We start from the raw sequence: 18,519 nt of genomic DNA on the forward strand, positions 1-18,519 counted from the left end.
GACTCTCTGCTCCCGCTCTTTTCAAACCTCGGCGACTCTCAGCTCCGGCTCTTTTCAATCCTCCGCGACTCTCAGCTCCCGCTCTTTGCAAACCTCCGCGACTCTCAGCTCCCGCTCTTTTCAAACCTCCGCGACTCTCAGCTCCCGCTCTTTTCAAACCTCCGCGAAGCTCAGCTCCCGCTCTTTTCAAACCTCCGCGACTCTCAGCTCCCGCTCTTTTCAAACCTCCGCGACTCTCAGGTCCTGCTCTTTTCAAACCTCCGCGAGCCTCAGCTCCCGCTCTTTTGAAACCTCCGCGACTCTCAGCTCCCGCTCTTTTCAAACCTCCGGGACTCTCAGGTCCCGCTCTTTTCAAACCTCCGCGACTCTCAGCTCCCGCTCTTTTCAAAACTCCGCGACTCTCAGCTCCCGCTCTTTTCAAACCTCCGCGACTCTCAGCTCCCGCTCTTTTCAAACCTCCGCGACTCTCAGCTCCCGCTCTTTTCAAACCTCCGCGACGCTCAGCTCCCGCTCTTTTCAAACCTCCGCGACTCTCAGCTCCCGCTCTCTTCAAACCTCCGCGACTCTCAGGTCCCGCTCTTTCAAACCTCCGCAACTCTCACCTCCCGCTCTTTTGAAACCTCCGCGACTCTCAGCTCCCGCTCTTTTCAAACCTCCGCGACTCTCACCTCCCGCTCTTTTCAGACATGCGCGACTCTCAGCTCCCGCTCTTTTGAAACCTCCGCGACTCTAAGCTCCCGCTCTTTTCAAACCTCCGCGACTCTCAGCTCCCGCTCTTTTCAAACCTCCGCGACTCTCAGGTCCAGCTCTTTTCAAACCTCCGCGACTCTCAGCTCCCGCTCTTTGCAAACCTCCGCGACTCTCAATTCCCGCTCTTTTCAAAACTCCGCGACTCTCAGCTCCAGCTCTTTTCAAACCTCCGCGACTCACAGCTCACGCTCTTTTCAAACCTCCGCGACTCTCAGCTCACGCTCTTTTCAAACCTCCGCGACTCTCAGCTCCCACTCTTTTCAAAACTCCGCGACTCTCAGGTCCTGCTATTTTCACACCTCCGCGACTCTCAGCTCACGCTATTTTCAAACCTCCGCGACTCTCAGCTCCCGTTCTTTTCAAATCTCCGCGACTCACAGCACCCGCTCTTTTCAAACCTCCGGGACACTCAGGTCCCGCTCTTTTCAAACCTCCGCGACTCTCAGCTCACGCTCTTTTCAAACCTCCGCGACTCTCAGCTCCCGCTCTTTTCAAACCTCCGCGACTCTCAGGTCCTGCTCTTTTCAAACCTCCGCGAGCCTCAGCTCCCGCTCTTTTCAAATCACTGCGACTCTTAGCTCCCGCTCTTTTCAAACCTCCGGGACTCTCAGGTCCCGCTCTTTTCAAACCTCCGCGACTCTCAGCTCCCGCTCTTTTCAAAACTCCGTGACTCTCAGCTCCCGCTCTTTTCAAACCTCCGCGACTCTCAGCTCCCGCTCCTTTCAAACCTCCGCGACTCTCAGCTCCCGCTCTTTTCAAACCTCCGCGACTCCCAGCTCCCGCCCTTTTCAAACCTCCGCGACTCTCAGCTCCCGCTGTTTTCAAACCTCCGCGACTCTCAGCTCCCGCTCTTTTCAAACCTCCGCGACTCTTAGCTCCCGGTCTTTTCATAACCTCCCCGACTCTCAGCACCCGCTCTTTTCAAACCTCCGCGACTCTCAGCTCCCGCTAATTTCAAACCTCCGCGACTCTCAGCTCCCGCTCTTTTCAAACCTCCGCGACTCTCAGCTCCCGCTCTTTTCAAACCTCCGCGACTCTTAGCTCCCCCTCTTTTCAAACCTCCGCGACTCTCAGCTCCCGCTCTTTTCAAACCTCCGCGACTTTCAGCTCCCGCTCTTTTCAAACCTCGGCGACTCTCAGCTCCGGCTCTTTTCAATCCTCCGCGACTCTCAGCTCCCGCTCTTTGCAAACCTCCGCGACTCTCGCCTCCCGCTCTTTTCAGACATGCGCGACTCTCAGCTCCCGCTCTTTTCAAACCTCCGCGACTCTAAGCTCCCGCTCTTTTCATACCTCCGCGACTCTCTTCTCCCGCTATTTTCATACCTCCGCGTCTCTCAGCTCCCGCTCTTTTCAAACCTCTGCGACTCTTAGCTCCCGCTCTTTTCAAACCTCCGCAACTCTCAGCTCCCGCTCATTTCAATCCTCCGCGACTCTCAGCTCCCGCTCTTTTCAAACCTCCGCGACTCTCAGCTCCCGCTCTTTTCAAACCTCCGTGACTCTTAGCTCCAACTCTTTTCAAACCTCCGCGACTCTCAGCTCCCGCTCTTTTCAAACCGCCGCGACTCTCAGCTCCCGCTCTTTTCAAACCTCCGCGACACTCAGCTCCCGCTCTTTTCAAACCTCCGCGACTCTCAGCTCCCTCTCTTTTCAAACCTCCGCGACTCTCAGCTCCCGCTCTTTTCAAACCTCCGCGACTCTCAGGTCCAGCTCTTTTCAAACCTCCGCGACTCTCAGCTCCCGCTCTTTGCAAACCTCCGCGACTCTCAGCTCCCGCTCTTTTCAAAACTCCGCGACTCTCAGCTCCAGCTCTTTTCAAACCTCCGCGACTCTCAGCTCACGCTCTTTTCAAACCTCCGCGACTCTCAGCTCCCGCTCTTTTCAAACCTCCGCGACTCTCAGGTCCTGCTATTATCACACCTCCGCGACTCTCAGCTCACGCTATTTTCAAACCTCCGCGACTCTCAGCTCCCGTTCTTTTCAAATCTCCGCGACTCACAGCACCCGCTCTTTTGAAACCTCCGGGACACTCAGGTCCCGCTCTTTTCAAACCTCCGCGACTCTCAGCTCACGCTCTTTTCAAACCTCCGCGACTCTCAGCTCCCGCTCTTTTCAAACCTCCGCGACTCTCAGGTCCTGCTCTTTTCAAACCTCCGCGAGCCTCAGCTCCCGCTCTTTTGAAACCTCCGCGACTCTCAGCTCCCGCTCTTTTCAAACCTCCGGGACTCTCAGGTCCCGCTCTTTTCAAACCTCCGCGACTCTCAGCTCCCGCTCTTTTCAAACCTCGGCGACTCTCAGCTCCGGCTCTTTTCAATCCTCCGCGACTCTCAGCTCCCGCTCTTTGCAAACCTCCGCGACTCTCGCCTCCCGCTCTTTTCAGACATGCGCGACTCTCAGCTCCCGCTCTTTTCAAACCTCCGCGACTCTAAGCTCCCGCTCTTTTCATACCTCCGCGACTCTCTTCTCCCGCTATTTTCAAACCTCCGCGGCTCTCAGCTCCCGCTCTTTTCAAATCTCTGCGACTCTTAGCTCCCGCTCTTTTCAAACCTCCGCAACTCTCAGCTCCCGCTCATTTCAATCCTCCGCGACTCTCAGCTCCCGCTCTTTTCAAACCTCCGCGACTCTCAGCTCCCGCTCTTTTCAAACCTCCGTGACTCTTAGCTCCAACTCTTTTCAAACCTCCGCGACTCTCAGCTCCCGCTCTTTTCAAACCGCCGCGACTCTCAGCTCCCGCTCTTTTCAAACCTCGGCGACTCTCAGCTCCCGCTCTTTTCAAACCTCCGCGACTCTCAGCTCCCTCTCTTTTCAAACCTCCGCGACTCTCAGCTCCCGCTCTTTTCAAACCTCCGCGACTCTCAGGTCCAGCTCTTTTCAAACCTCCGCGACTCTCAGCTCCCGCTCTTTTCAAACCTCCGCGACTCTCAGCTCCGGCTCTTTTCAATCCTCCGCGACTCTCAGCTCCCGCTCTTTGCAAACCTCCGCGACTCTCACCTCCCGCTCTTTTCAGACATGCGCGACTCTCAGCTCCCGCTCTTTTCAAACCTCCGCGACTCTAAGCTCCCGCTCTTTTCAAACCTCCGCGACTCTCTTCTCCCGCTATTGTCAAACCTCCGCGGCTCTCAGCTCCTGCTCTTTTCAAACCTCTGCGACTCTTAGCTCCCGCTCTTTTCAAACCTCCGCAACTCTCAGCTCCCGCTCATTTCAATCCTCCGCGACTCTCAGCTCCCGCTCTTTTCAAACCTCCGCAACTCTCAGCTCCCGCTCATTTCAATCCTCCGCGACTCTCAGCTCCCGCTCTTTTCAAACCTCCGCGACTCTCAGCTCCCGCTCTTTTCAAACCTCCGCGACTCTCATCTCCCGCTCTTTTCAAACCTCCGCGACTCTCAGCTCCCACTCTTTTCAAACCTCCGCGACTCTCAGCTCCCCCTCTTTTCAAACCTCCGCGACTCTCACCTCCCGCTCTTTTCAGACATGCGCGACTCTCAGCTCCCGCTCTTTTCAAACCTCCGCGACTCTAAGCTCCCGCTCTTTTCAAACCTCCGCGACTCTCTTCTCCCGCTATTTTCAAACCTCCGCGGCTCTCAGCTCCCGCTCTTTTCAAACCTCTGCGACTCTCAGCTCCCGCTCTTTTCAAACCTCTGCGAATCTTAGCTCCCGCTCTTTTCGAACCTCCGCAACTCTCAGCTCTCGCTCTTTTCAAACCTCCGCGACTCTCAGCTCCCGCTCTTTTCAAACCTCCGCGACTCTCATCTCCCGCTCTTTTCAAACCTCCGCGACTCTCAGCTCCCACTCTTTTCAAACCTCCGTGACTCTCAGCTCCCGCTCTTTGCAAACCTCCGCGACTCTGAGCTCCCGCTCTTTTCAAACCTCCGCGACTCTCAGCTCCCGCTCTTTTCAAACCTCCGCGAAGCTCAGCTCCCGCTCTTTTCAAACCTCCGCGACTCTCAGCTCCCGCTCTTTTCAAACCTCCGCGACTCTCAGGTCCTGCTCTTTTCAAACCTCCGCGAGCCTCAGCTCCCGCTCTTTTGAAACCTCCGCGACTCTCAGCTCCCGCTCTTTTCAAACCTCCGGGACTCTCAGGTCCCGCTCATTTCAAACCTCCGCGACTCTCAGCTCCCGCTCTTTTCAAAACTCCGCGACTCTCAGCTCCCGCTCTTTTCAAACCTCCGCGACTCTCAGCTCCCGCTCTTTTCAAACCTCCGCGACTCTCAGCTCCCGCTCTTTTCAAACCTCCGCGACGCTCAGCTCCCGATCTTTTCAAACCTCCGCGACTCTCAGCTCCCGCTCTCTTCAAACCTCCGCGACTCTCAGGTCCCGCTCTTTTCAAACCTCCGCAACTCTCACCTCCCGCTCTTTTGAAACCTCCGCGACTCTCAGCTCCCGCTCTTTTCAAACCTCCGCGACTCTCACATCCCGCTCTTTTCAGACATGCGCGACTCTCAGCTCCCGCTCTTTTCAAACCTCCGCGACTCTAAGCTCCCGCTCTTTTCAAACCTCCGCGACTCTCTTCTCCCGCTATTTTCAAACCTCCGCGGCTCTCAGCTCCCGCTCTTTTCAAACCTCTGCGACTCTTAGCTCCCGCTCTTTTCAAACCTCCGCGACTCTCAGCTCCCACTCTTTTCAAACCTCCGCGACTCTCAGCTCCCCCTCTTTTCAAACCTCCGCGACGCTCAGATCCTGCTCTTTTCAAACCTCTGCGACTCTCAGCTCCCGCTCTTTGCAAACCTCCGGAACTCTCAGCTCACGCTCTTTTCAAACCTCCGCGACTCTCAGCTCCCGCTCTTTTCAAACCTCCGCGACGCTCAGCTCCCGCTCTTTTCAAACCTCCGCGACTCTCAGCTCCCGCTCTCTTCAAACCTCCGCGACTCTCAGGTCCCGCTCTTTTCAAACCTCCGCAACTCTCACCTCCCGCTCTTTTCAAACCTCCGCGACTCTCAGCTCCCGCTCTTTTCAAACCTCCGCGACTCTCAGGTCCTGCTCTTTTCAAATTTCCGCGACTTTCAGCTCCCGCTCTTTTCAAATCTCCGCGACTCTCAGCTCCCGCTCTTTTCAAACCTCCGTGACTCTCAGGTCCTGCTCTTTTCAAACCTCCGCGAGCCTCAGCTCCCGCTCTTTTGAAACCTCCGCGACTCTCAGCTCCCGCTCTTTTCAAACCTCCGGGACCCTCAGGTCCCGCTCTTTTCAAACCTCCGCGACTCTCAGCTCCCGCTCTTTTCAAAACTCCGCGACTCTCAACTCCCGCTCTTTTCAAACCTCCGCGACTCTCAGCTCCCGCTCTTTTCAAAACTCCGCGACTCTCAGCTCCCGCTCTTTTCAAACCTCCGCGTCTCTCAGCTCCCGCTCTTTTCAAACCTCCGCGACTCTCAGCTCCCGCTCTTTTCAAACCTCCGCGCCGCTCAGCTCCCGCTCTTTTCAAACCTCCGCGACTCTCAGCTCCCGCTCTCTTCAAACCTCCGCGACTCTCAGGTCCCGCTCTTTTCAAACCTCCGCGACTCTCACCTCCCGCTCTTTTCAGACATGCGCGACTCTCAGCTCCCGCTCTTTTCAAACCTCCGCGACTCTAAGCTCCCGCTCTTTTCAAACCTCCGCGACTCTCTTCTCCCGCTATTTTCAAACCTCCGCGGCTCTCAGCTCCCGCTCTTTTCAAACCTCTGCGACTCTTAGCTCCCGCTCTTTTCAAACCACGGCGACTCTCAGCTCCCACTCTTTTCAAACCTCCGCGACTCTCAGCTCCCCCTCTTTTCAAACCTCCGCGACTCTCAGATCCTGCTCTTTTCAAATCTCTGCGACTCTCAGCTCCCGCTCTTTGCAAACCTCCGGAACTCTCAGCTCCCGCTCTTTTCAAACCTCCGCGACTCTCAGCTCCCGCTCTTTTCAAACCTCCGCGACGCTCAGCTCCCGCTCTTTTCAAACCTCCGCGACTCTCAGCTCCCGCTCTCTTCAAACCTCCGCGACTCTCAGGTCCCGCTCTTTTCAAACCTCCGCAACTCTCACCTCCCGCTCTTTTCAAACCTCCGCGACTCTCAGCTCCCGCTCTTTTCAAACCTCCGCGACTCTCAGGTCCTGCTCTTTTCAAATCTCCGCGACTTTCAGCTCCCGCCCTTTTCAAACCTCCGCGACTCTCAGCTCCCGCTCTTTTCAAACCTCCGCGACTCTCAGGTCCTGCTCTTTTCAAACGTCCGCGAGCCTCAGCTCCCGCTCTTTTGAAACCTCCGCGACTCTCAGCTCCCGCTCTTTTCAAACCTCCGGGACTCTCAGGTCCCGCTCTTTTCAAACCTCCGCGACTCTCAGCTCCCTCTCTTTTCAAACCTCCGCGACGCTCAGCACCCGCTCTTTTCAAACCTCCGCGACTCTCAGCTCCCGCTCTTTTCAAACCTCCGCGACTCTCAGGTCCTGCTCTTTTCAAACCTCCGCGAGCCTCAGCTCCCGCTCTTTTGAAACCTCCGCGACTCTCAGCTCCCGCTCTTTTCAAACCTCCGGGACTCTCAGGTCCCGCTCTTTTCAAACCTCCGCGACTCTCAGCTCCCGCTCTTTTCAAAACTCCGCGACTCTCAGCTCCCGCTCTTTTCAAACCTCCGCGACTCTCAGCTCCCGCTCTTTTCAAACCTCCGCGACTCTCAGCTCCCGCTCTTTTCAAACCTCCGCGACGCTCAGCTCCCGCTCTTTTCAAACCTCCGCGACTCTCAGCTCCCGCTCTCTTCAAACCTCCGCGACTCTCAGGTCCCGCTCTTTTCAAACCTCCGCAACTCTCACCTCCCGCTCTTTTCAAACCTCCGCGACGCTCAGCACCCGCTCTTTTCAAACCTCCGCGACTCTCAGCTCCCGCTCTTTTCAAACCTCCGCGACTCTCAGGTCCTGCTCTTTTCAAACCTCCGCGAGCCTCAGCTCCCGCTCTTTTGAAACCTCCGCGACTCTCAGCTCCCGCTCTTTTCAAACCTCCGGGACTCTCAGGTCCCGCTCTTTTCAAACCTCCGCGACTCTCAGCTCCCGCTCTTTTCAAACCTCCGCGACTCTCAGCTCCCGCTCTCTTCAAACCTCCGCGACTCTCAGGTCCCGCTCTTTTCAAACCTCCGCGACTCTCACCTCCCGCTCTTTTCAGACATGCGCGACTCTCAGCTCCCGCTCTTTTCAAACCTCCGCGACTCTAAGCTCCCGCTCTTTTCAAACCTCCGCGACTCTCTTCTCCCGCTATTTTCAAACCTCCGCGGCTCTCAGCTCCCGCTCTTTTCAAACCTCTGCGACTCTTAGCTCCCGCTCTTTTCAAACCACGGCGACTCTCAGCTCCCACTCTTTTCAAACCTCCGCGACTCTCAGCTCCCCCTCTTTTCAAACCTCCGCGACTCTCAGATCCTGCTCTTTTCAAATCTCTGCGACTCTCAGCTCCCGCTCTTTGCAAACCTCCGGAACTCTCAGCTCCCGCTCTTTTCAAACCTCCGCGACTCTCAGCTCCCGCTCTTTTCAAACCTCCGCGACGCTCAGCTCCCGCTCTTTTCAAACCTCCGCGACTCTCAGCTCCCGCTCTCTTCAAACCTCCGCGACTCTCAGGTCCCGCTCTTTTCAAACCTCCGCAACTCTCACCTCCCGCTCTTTTCAAACCTCCGCGACTCTCAGCTCCCGCTCTTTTCAAACCTCCGCGACTCTCAGGTCCTGCTCTTTTCAAATCTCCGCGACTTTCAGCTCCCGCCCTTTTCAAACCTCCGCGACTCTCAGCTCCCGCTCTTTTCAAACCTCCGCGACTCTCAGGTCCTGCTCTTTTCAAACGTCCGCGAGCCTCAGCTCCCGCTCTTTTGAAACCTCCGCGACTCTCAGCTCCCGCTCTTTTCAAACCTCCGGGACTCTCAGGTCCCGCTCTTTTCAAACCTCCGCGACTCTCAGCTCCCTCTCTTTTCAAACCTCCGCGACGCTCAGCACCCGCTCTTTTCAAACCTCCGCGACTCTCAGCTCCCGCTCTTTTCAAACCTCCGCGACTCTCAGGTCCTGCTCTTTTCAAACCTCCGCGAGCCTCAGCTCCCGCTCTTTTGAAACCTCCGCGACTCTCAGCTCCCGCTCTTTTCAAACCTCCGGGACTCTCAGGTCCCGCTCTTTTCAAACCTCCGCGACTCTCAGCTCCCGCTCTTTTCAAAACTCCGCGACTCTCAGCTCCCGCTCTTTTCAAACCTCCGCGACTCTCAGCTCCCGCTCTTTTCAAACCTCCGCGACTCTCAGCTCCCGCTCTTTTCAAACCTCCGCGACGCTCAGCTCCCGCTCTTTTCAAACCTCCGCGACTCTCAGCTCCCGCTCTCTTCAAACCTCCGCGACTCTCAGGTCCCGCTCTTTTCAAACCTCCGCAACTCTCACCTCCCGCTCTTTTCAAACCTCCGCGACGCTCAGCACCCGCTCTTTTCAAACCTCCGCGACTCTCAGCTCCCGCTCTTTTCAAACCTCCGCGACTCTCAGGTCCTGCTCTTTTCAAACCTCCGCGAGCCTCAGCTCCCGCTCTTTTGAAACCTCCGCGACTCTCAGCTCCCGCTCTTTTCAAACCTCCGGGACTCTCAGGTCCCGCTCTTTTCAAACCTCCGCGACTCTCAGCTCCCGCTCTTTTCAAAACTCCGCGACTCTCAGCTCCCGCTCTTTTCAAACCTCCGCGACTCTCAGCTCCCGCTCTTTTCAAACCTCCGCGACTCGCAGCTCCCGCTCTTTTCAAACCTCCGCGACTCTCAGCTCCCGCTCTTTTCAAACCTCCGCGACGCTCAGCTCCCGCTCTTTTCAAACCTCCGCGACTCTCAGCTCCCGCTCTCTTCAAACCTCCGCGACTCTCAGGTCCCGCTCTTTTCAAACCTCCGCAACTCTCACCTCCCGCTCTTTTCAAACCTCCGCGACTCTCAGCTCCCGCTCTTTTCAAACCTCCGCGACTCTCAGGTCCTGCTCTTTTCAAATCTCCGCGACTTTCAGCTCCCGCTCTTTTCAAACCTCCGCGACTCTCAGCTCCCGCTCTTTTCAAACCTCCGCGACTCTCAGGTCCTGCTCTTTTCAAACCTCCGCGAGCCTCAGCTCCCGCTCTTTTGAAACCTCCGCGACTCTCAGCTCCCGCTCTTTTCAAACCTCCGGGACCCACAGGTCCCGCTCTTTTTAAACCTCCGCGACTCTCAGCTCCCGCTCTTTTCAAAACTCCGCGACTCTCAACTCCCGCTCTTTTCAAACCTCCGCGACTCTCAGCTCCCGCTCTTTTCAAAACTCCGCGACTCTCAGCTCCCGCTCTTTTCAAACCTCCGCGACTCTCAGCTCCCGCTCTTTTCAAACCTCCGCGACTCTCAGCTCCCGCTCTTTTCAAACCTCCGCGCCGCTCAGCTCCCGCTCTTTTCAAACCTCCGCGACTCTCAGCTCCCGCTCTCTTCAAACCTCCGCGACTCTCAGGTCCCGCTCTTTTCAAACCTCCGCGACTCTCACCTCCCGCTCTTTTCAGACATGCGCGACTCTCAGCTCCCGCTCTTTTCAAACCTCCGCGACTCTAAGCTCCCGCTCTTTTCAAACCTCCGCGACTCTCTTCTCCCGCTATTTTCAAACCTCCGCGGCTCTCAGCTCCCGCTCTTTTCAAACCTCTGCGACTCTTAGCTCCCGCTCTTTTCAAACCTCCGCGACTCTCAGCTCCCCCTCTTTTCAAACCTCCGCGACTCTCAGATCCTGCTCTTTTCAAACCTCTGCGACTCTCAGCTCCCGCTCTTTGCAAACCTCCGGAACTCTCAGCTCCCGCTCTTTTCAAACCTCCGCGACTCTCAGCTCCCGCTCTTTTCAAACCTCCGCGACGCTCAGCTCCCGCTCTTTTCAAACCTCCGCGACTCTCAGCTCCCGCTCTCTTCAAACCTCCGCGACTCTCAGGTCCCGCTCTTTTCAAACCTCCGCAACTCTCACCTCCCGCTCTTTTCAAACCTCCGCGACTCTCAGCTCCCGCTCTTTTCAAACCTCCGCGACTCTCAGGTCCTGCTCTTTTCAAATCTCCGCGACCTTCAGCTCCCGCCCTTTTCAAACCTCCGCGACTCTCAGCTCCCGCTCTTTTCAAACCTCCGCGACTCTCAGGTCCTGCTCGTTTCAAACGTCCGCGAGCCTCAGCTCCCGCTCTTTTGAAACCTCCGCGACTCTCAGCTCCCGCTCTTTTGAAACCTCCTGGACTCTCAGGTCCCGCTCTTTTCAAACCTCCGCGACTCTCAGCTCCCTCTCTTTTCAAACCTCCGCGACGCTCAGCTCCCGCTCTTTTCAAACCTCCGCGACTCTCAGCTCCCGCTCTTTTCAAACCTCCGCGACTCTCAGGTCCTGCTCTTTTCAAACCTCCTCGAGCCTCAGCTCCCGCTCTTTTGAAACCTCCGCGACTCTCAGCTCCCGCTCTTTTCAAACCTCCGGGACTCTCAGGTCCCGCTCTTTTCAAACCTCCGCGACTCTCAGCTCCCGCTCTTTTCAAAACTCCGCGACTCTCAGCTCCCGCTCTTTTCAAACCTCCGCGACTCTCAGCTCCCGCTCTTTTCAAACCTCCGCGACTCTCAGCTCCCGCTCTTTTCAAACCTCCGCGACTCTCAGCTCCCGCTCTTTTCAAACCTCCGCGACTCTCAGCTCCCGCTGTTTTCAAACCTCCGCGACTCTCAGCTCCCGCTCTTTTCAAACCTCCGCGACTCTTAGCTCCCGGTCTTTTCATAACCTCCCCGACTCTCAGCACCCGCTCTTTTCAAACCTCCGCGACTCTCAGCTCCCGCTCATTTCAAACCTCCGCGACTGTCAGCTCCCGCTCTTTTCAAACCTCCGCGACTCTCAGCTCCCGCTCTTTTCAAACCTCCGCGACTCTCAGCTCCCGCTCTTTTCAAACCTCCGCGACTCTCAGGTCCTGCTCTTTTCAAATCTCCGCGACTTTCAGCTCCCGCCCTTTTCAAACCTCCGCGACTCTCAGCTCCCGCTCTTTTCAAACCTCCGCGACTCTCAGGTCCTGCTCGTTTCAAACGTCCGCGAGCCTCAGCTCCCGCTCTTTTGAAACCTCCGCGACTCTCAGCTCCCGCTCTTTTCAAACCTCCGGGACTCTCAGCTCCCGCTCTTTTCAAACCTCCGCGACTCTCATCTCCCGCTCTTTTCAAACCTCCGCGACTCTCAGCTCCCACTCTTTTCAAACCTCCGTGACTCTCAGCTCCCGCTCTTTGCAAACCTCCGCGACTCTGAGCTCCCGCTCTTTTCAAACCTCCGCGACTCTCAGCTCCCGCTCTTTTCAAACCTCCGCGAAGCTCAGCTCCAGCTCTTTTCAAACCTCCGCGACTCTCAGCTCCCGCTCTTTTCAAACCTCCGCGACTCTCAGGTCCTGCTCTTTTCAAACCTCCGCGAGCCTCAGCTCCCGCTCTTTTGAAACCTCCGCGACTCTCAGCTCCCGCTCTTTTCAAACCTCCGGGACTCTCAGGTCCCGCTCATTTCAAACCTCCGCGACTCTCAGCTCCCGCTCTTTTCAAAACTCCGCGACTCTCAGCTCCCGCTCTTTTCAAACCTCCGCGACTCTCAGCTCCCGCTCTTTTCAAACCTCCGCGACTCTCAGCTCCCGCTCTTTTCAAACCTCCGCGACGCTCAGCTCCCGATCTTTTCAAACCTCCGCGACTCTCAGCTCCCGCTCTCTTCAAACCTCCGCGACTCTCAGGTCCCGCTCTTTTCAAACCTCCGCAACTCTCACCTCCCGCTCTTTTGAAACCTCCGCGACTCTCAGCTCCCGCTCTTTTCAAACCTCCGCGACTCTCACATCCCGCTCTTTTCAGACATGCGCGACTCTCAGCTCCCGCTCTTTTCAAACCTCCGCGACTCTAAGCTCCCGCTCTTTTCAAACCTCCGCGACTCTCTTCTCCCGCTATTTTCAAACCTCCGCGGCTCTCAGCTCCCGCTCTTTTCAAACCTCTGCGACTCTTAGCTCCCGCTCTTTTCAAACCTCCGCGACTCTCAGCTCCCACTCTTTTCAAACCTCCGCGACTCTCAGCTCCCCCTCTTTTCAAACCTCCGCGACGCTCAGATCCTGCTCTTTTCAAACCTCTGCGACTCTCAGCTCCCGCTCTTTGCAAACCTCCGGAACTCTCAGCTCACGCTCTTTTCAAACCTCCGCGACTCTCAGCTCCCGCTCTTTTCAAACCTCCGCGACGCTCAGCTCCCGCTCTTTTCAAACCTCCGCGACTCTCAGCTCCCGCTCTCTTCAAACCTCCGCGACTCTCAGGTCCCGCTCTTTTCAAACCTCCGGAACTCTCACCTCCCGCTCTTTTCAAACCTCCGCGACTCTCAGCTCCCGCTCTTTTCAAACCTCCGCGACTCTCAGGTCCTGCTCTTTTCAAATTTCCGCGACTTTCAGCTCCCGCTCTTTTCAAACCTCCGCGACTCTCAGCTCCCGCTCTTTTCAAACCTCCATGACTCTCAGGTCCTGCTCTTTTCAAACCTCCGCGAGCCTCAGCTCCCGCTCTTTTGAAACCTCCGCGACTCTCAGCTCCCGCTCTTTTCAAACCTCCGGGACCCTCAGGTCCCGCTCTTTTCAAACCTCCGCGACTCTCAGCTCCCGCTCTTTTCAAAACTCCGCGACTCTCAACTCCCGCTCTTTTCAAACCTCCGCGACTCTCAGCTCCCGCTCTTTTCAAAACTCCGCGACTCTCAGCTCCCGCTCTTTTCAAACCTCCGCGTCTCTCAGCTCCCGCTCTTTTCAAACCTCCGCGACTCTCAGCTCCCGCTCTTTTCAAACCTCCGCGCCGCTCAGCTCCCGCTCTTTTCAAACCTCCGCGACTCTCAGCTCCCGCTCTCTTCAAACCTCCGCGACTCTCAGGTCCCGCTCTTTTCAAACCTCCGCGACTCTCACCTCCCGCTCTTTTCAGACATGCGCGACTCTCAGCTCCCGCTCTTTTCAAACCTCCGCGACTCTAAGCTCCCGCTCTTTTCAAACCTCCGCGACTCTCTTCTCCCGCTATTTTCAAACCTCCGCGGCTCTCAGCTCCCGCTCTTTTCAAACCTCTGCGACTCTTAGCTCCCGCTCTTTTCAAACCACGGCGACTCTCAGCTCCCACTCTTTTCAAACCTCCGCGACTCTCAGCTCCCCCTCTTTTCAAACCTCCGCGACTCTCAGATCCTGCTCTTTTCAAATCTCTGCGACTCTCAGCTCCCGCTCTTTGCAAACCTCCGGAACTCTCAGCTCCCGCTCTTTTCAAACCTCCGCGACTCTCAGCTCCCGCTCTTTTCAAACCTCCGCGACGCTCAGCTCCCGCTCTTTTCAAACCTCCGCGACTCTCAGCTCCCGCTCTCTTCAAACCTCCGCGACTCTCAGGTCCCGCTCTTTTCAAACCTCCGCAACTCTCACCTCCCGCTCTTTTCAAACCTCCGCGACTCTCAGCTCCCGCTCTTTTCAAACCTCCGCGACTCTCAGGTCCTGCTCTTTTCAAATCTCCGCGACTTTCAGCTCCCGCCCTTTTCAAACCTCCTCGACTCTCAGCTCCCGCTCTTTTCAAACCTCCGCGACTCTCAGGTCCTGCTCTTTTCAAACGTCCGCGAGCCTCAGCTCCCGCTCTTTTGAAACCTCCGCGACTCTCAGCTCCCGCTCTTTTCAAACCTCCGGGACTCTCAGGTCCCGCTCTTTTCAAACCTCCGCGACTCTCAGCTCCCTCTCTTTTCAAACCTCCGCGACGCTCAGCACCCGCTCTTTTCAAACCTCCGCGACTCTCAGCTCCCGCTCTTTTCAAACCTCCGCGACTCTCAGGTCCTGCTCTTTTCAAACCTCCGCGAGCCTCAGCTCCCGCTCTTTTGAAACCTCCGCGACTCTCAGCTCCCGCTCTTTTCAAACCTCCGGGACTCTCAGGTCCCGCTCTTTTCAAACCTCCGCGACTCTCAGCTCCCGCTCTTTTCAAAACTCCGCGACTCTCAGCTCCCGCTCTTTTCAAACCTCCGCGACTCTCAGCTCCCGCTCTTTTCAAACCTCCGCGACTCTCAGCTCCCGCTCTTTTCAAACCTCCGCGACGCTCAGCTCCCGCTCTTTTCAAACCTCCGCGACTCTCAGCTCCCGCTCTCTTCAAACCTCCGCGACTCTCAGGTCCCGCTCTTTTCAAACCTCCGCAACTCTCACCTCCCGCTCTTTTCAAACCTCCGCGACGCTCAGCACCCGCTCTTTTCAAACCTCCGCGACTCTCAGCTCCCGCTCTTTTCAAACCTCCGCGACTCTCAGGTCCTGCTCTTTTCAAACCTCCGCGAGCCTCAGCTCCCGCTCTTCTGAAACCTCCGCGACTCTCAGCTCCCGCTCTTTTCAAACCTCCGGGACTCTCAGGTCCCGCTCTTTTCAAACCTCCGCGACTCTCAGCTCCCGCTCTTTTCAAAACTCCGCGACTCTCAGCTCCCGCTCTTTTCAAACCTCCGCGACTCTCAGCTCCCGCTCTTTTCAAACCTCCGCGACTCGCAGCTCCCGCTCTTTTCAAACCTCCGCGACTCTCAGCTCCCGCTCTTTTCAAACCTCCGCGACGCTCAGCTCCCGCTCTTTTCAAACCTCCGCGACTCTCAGCTCCCGCTCTCTTCAAACCTCCGCGACTCTCAGGTCCCGCTCTTTTCAAACCTCCGCAACTCTCACCTCCCGCTCTTTTCAAACCTCCGCGACTCTCAGCTCCCGCTCTTTTCAAACCTCCGCGACTCTCAGGTCCTGCTCTTTTCAAATCTCCGCGACTTTCAGCTCCCGCTCTTTTCAAACCTCCGCGACTCTCAGCTCCCGCTCTTTTCAAACCTCCGCGACTCTCAGGTCCTGCTCTTTTCAAACCTCCGCGAGCCTCAGCTCCCGCTCTTTTGAAACCTCCGCGACTCTCAGCTCCCGCTCTTTTCAAACCTCCGGGACCCACAGGTCCCGCTCTTTTTAAACCTCCGCGACTCTCAGCTCCCGCTCTTTTCAAAACTCCGCGACTCTCAACTCCCGCTCTTTTCAAACCTCCGCGACTCTCAGCTCCCGCTCTTTTCAAAACTCCGCGACTCTCAGCTCCCGCTCTTTTCAAACCTCCGCGACTCTCAGCTCCCGCTCTTTTCAAACCTCCGCGACTCTCAGCTCCCGCTCTTTTCAAACCTCCGCGCCGCTCAGCTCCCGCTCTTTTCAAACCTCCGCGACTCTCAGCTCCCGCTCTCTTCAAACCTCCGCGACTCTCAGGTCCCGCTCTTTTCAAACCTCCGCGACTCTCACCTCCCGCTCTTTTCAGACATGCGCGACTCTCAGCTCCCGCTCTTTTCAAACCTCCGCGACTCTAAGCTCCCGCTCTTTTCAAACCTCCGCGACTCTCTTCTCCCGCTATTTTCAAACCTCCGCGGCTCTCAGCTCCCGCTCTTTTCAAACCTCTGCGACTCTTAGCTCCCGCTCTTTTCAAACCTCCGCGACTCTCAGCTCCCCCTCTTTTCAAACCTCCGCGACTCTCAGATCCTGCTCTTTTCAAACCTCTGCGACTCTCAGCTCCCGCTCTTTGCAAACCTCCGGAACTCTCAGCTCCCGCTCTTTTCAAACCTCCGCGACTCTCAGCTCCCGCTCTTTTCAAACCTCCGCGACGCTCAGCTCCCGCTCTTTTCAAACCTCCGCGACTCTCAGCTCCCGCTCTCTTCAAACCTCCGCGACTCTCAGGTCCCGCTCTTTTCAAACCTCCGCAACTCTCACCTCCCGCTCTTTTCAAACCTCCGCGACTCTCAGCTCCCGCTCTTTTCAAACCTCCGCGACTCTCAGGTCCTGCTCTTTTCAAATCTCCGCGACCTTCAGCTCCCGCCCTTTTCAAACCTCCGCGACTCTCAGCTCCCGCTCTTTTCAAACCTCCGCGACTCTCAGGTCCTGCTCGTTTCAAACGTCCGCGAGCCTCAGCTCCCGCTCTTTTGAAACCTCCGCGACTCTCAGCTCCCGCTCTTTTCAAACCTCCTGGACTCTCAGGTCCCGCTCTTTTCAAACCTCCGCGACTCTCAGCTCCCTCTCTTTTCAAACCTCCGCGACGCTCAGCTCCCGCTCTTTTCAAACCTCCGCGACTCTCAGCTCCCGCTCTTTTCAAACCTCCGCGACTCTCAGGTCCTGCTCTTTTCAAACCTCCTCGAGCCTCAGCTCCCGCTCTTTTGAAACCTCCGCGACTCTCAGCTCCCGCTCTTTTCAAACCTCCGGGACTCTCAGGTCCCGCTCTTTTCAAACCTCCGCGACTCTCAGCTCCCGCTCTTTTCAAAACTCCGCGACTCTCAGCTCCCGCTCTTTTCAAACCTCCGCTGCTCTCAGCTCCCGCTCTTTTCAAACCTCCGCGACTCTCAGCTCCCGCTCTTTTCAAACCTCCGCGACTCTCAGCTCCCGCTCTTTTCAAACCTCCGCGACTCTCAGCTCCCGCTGTTTTCAAACCTCCGCGACTCTCAGCTCCCGCTCTTTTCAAACCTCCGCGACTCTTAGCTCCCGGTCTTTTCATAACCTCCCCGACTCTCAGCACCCGCTCTTTTCAAACCTCCGCGACTCTCAGCTCCCGCTCATTTCAAACCTCCGCGACTGTCAGCTCCCGCTCTTTTCAAACCTCCGCGACTCTCAGCTCCCGCTCTTTTCAAACCTCCGCGACTCTCAGCTCCCGCTCTTTTCAAACCTCCGCGACTCTCAGGTCCTGCTCTTTTCAAATCTCCGCGACTTTCAGCTCCCGCCCTTTTCAAACCTCCGCGACTCTCAGCTCCCGCTCTTTTCAAACCTCCGCGACTCTCAGGTCCTGCTCGTTTCAAACGTCCGCGAGCCTCAGCTCCCGCTCTTTTGAAACCTCCGCGACTCTCAGCTCCCGCTCTTTTCAAACCTCCGGGACTCTCAGGTCCCGCTCTTTTCAAACCTCCGCGACTCTCAGCTCCCTCTCTTTTCAAACCTCCGCGACGCTCAGCTCCCGCTCTTTGCAAACCTCCGCGACTCTCAGCTCCCGCTCTTTTCAAACCTCCGCGACTCTCAGGTCCTGCTCTTTTCAAACCTCCGCGAGCCTCAGCTCCCGCTCTTTTGAAACCTCCGCGACTCTCAGCTCCCGCTCTTTTCAAACCTCCGGGACTCTCAGGTCCCGCTCTTTTCAAACCTCCGCGACTCTCAGCTCCCGCTCTTTTCAAAACTCCGCGACTCTCAGCTCCCGCTCTTTTCAAACCTCCGCGACTCTCAGCACCCGCTCTTTTCAAACCTCCGCGACTCTCAGCTCCCGCTCTTTTCAAACCTCCGCGACTCTCAGCTCCCGCTCTTTTCAAACCTCCGCGACTCTCAGCTCCCGCTGTTTTCAAACCTCCGCGACTCTCAGCTCCCGCTCTTTTCAAACCTCCGCGACTCTTAGCTCCCGGTCTTTTCATAACCTCCCCGACTCTCAGCACCCGCTCTTTTCAAACCTCCGCGACTCTCAGCTCCCGCTCATTTCAAACCTCCGCGACTGTCAGCTCCCGCTCTTTTCAAACCTCCGCGACTCTCAGCTCCCGCTCTTTTCAAACCTCCGCGACTCTTAGCTCCCGCTCTTTTCAAACCTCCGCGACTCTCAGCTCCCTCTCTTTTCAAACCTCCGCGACTCTCAGCTCCCGCTCTTTTCAAACCTCGGCGACTCTCAGCTCCGGCTCTTTTCAATCCTCCGCGACTCTCAGCTCCCGCTCTTTGCAAACCTCTGCGACTCTCACCTCCCGCTCTTTTCAGACATGCGCGACTCTCAGCTCCCGCTCTTTTCAAACCTCCGCGACTCTAAGCTCCCGCTCTTTTCAAACCTCCGCGACTCTCTTCTCCCGTTATTTTCAAACCTCCGCGGCTCTCAGCTCCCGCTCTTTTCAAACCTCTGCGAC

Source organism: Scyliorhinus torazame, chromosome 5 (genome assembly GCF_047496885.1).
Source record: "Scyliorhinus torazame isolate Kashiwa2021f chromosome 5, sScyTor2.1, whole genome shotgun sequence".
Classification (NCBI taxonomy): domain Eukaryota; kingdom Metazoa; phylum Chordata; class Chondrichthyes; order Carcharhiniformes; family Scyliorhinidae; genus Scyliorhinus; species Scyliorhinus torazame.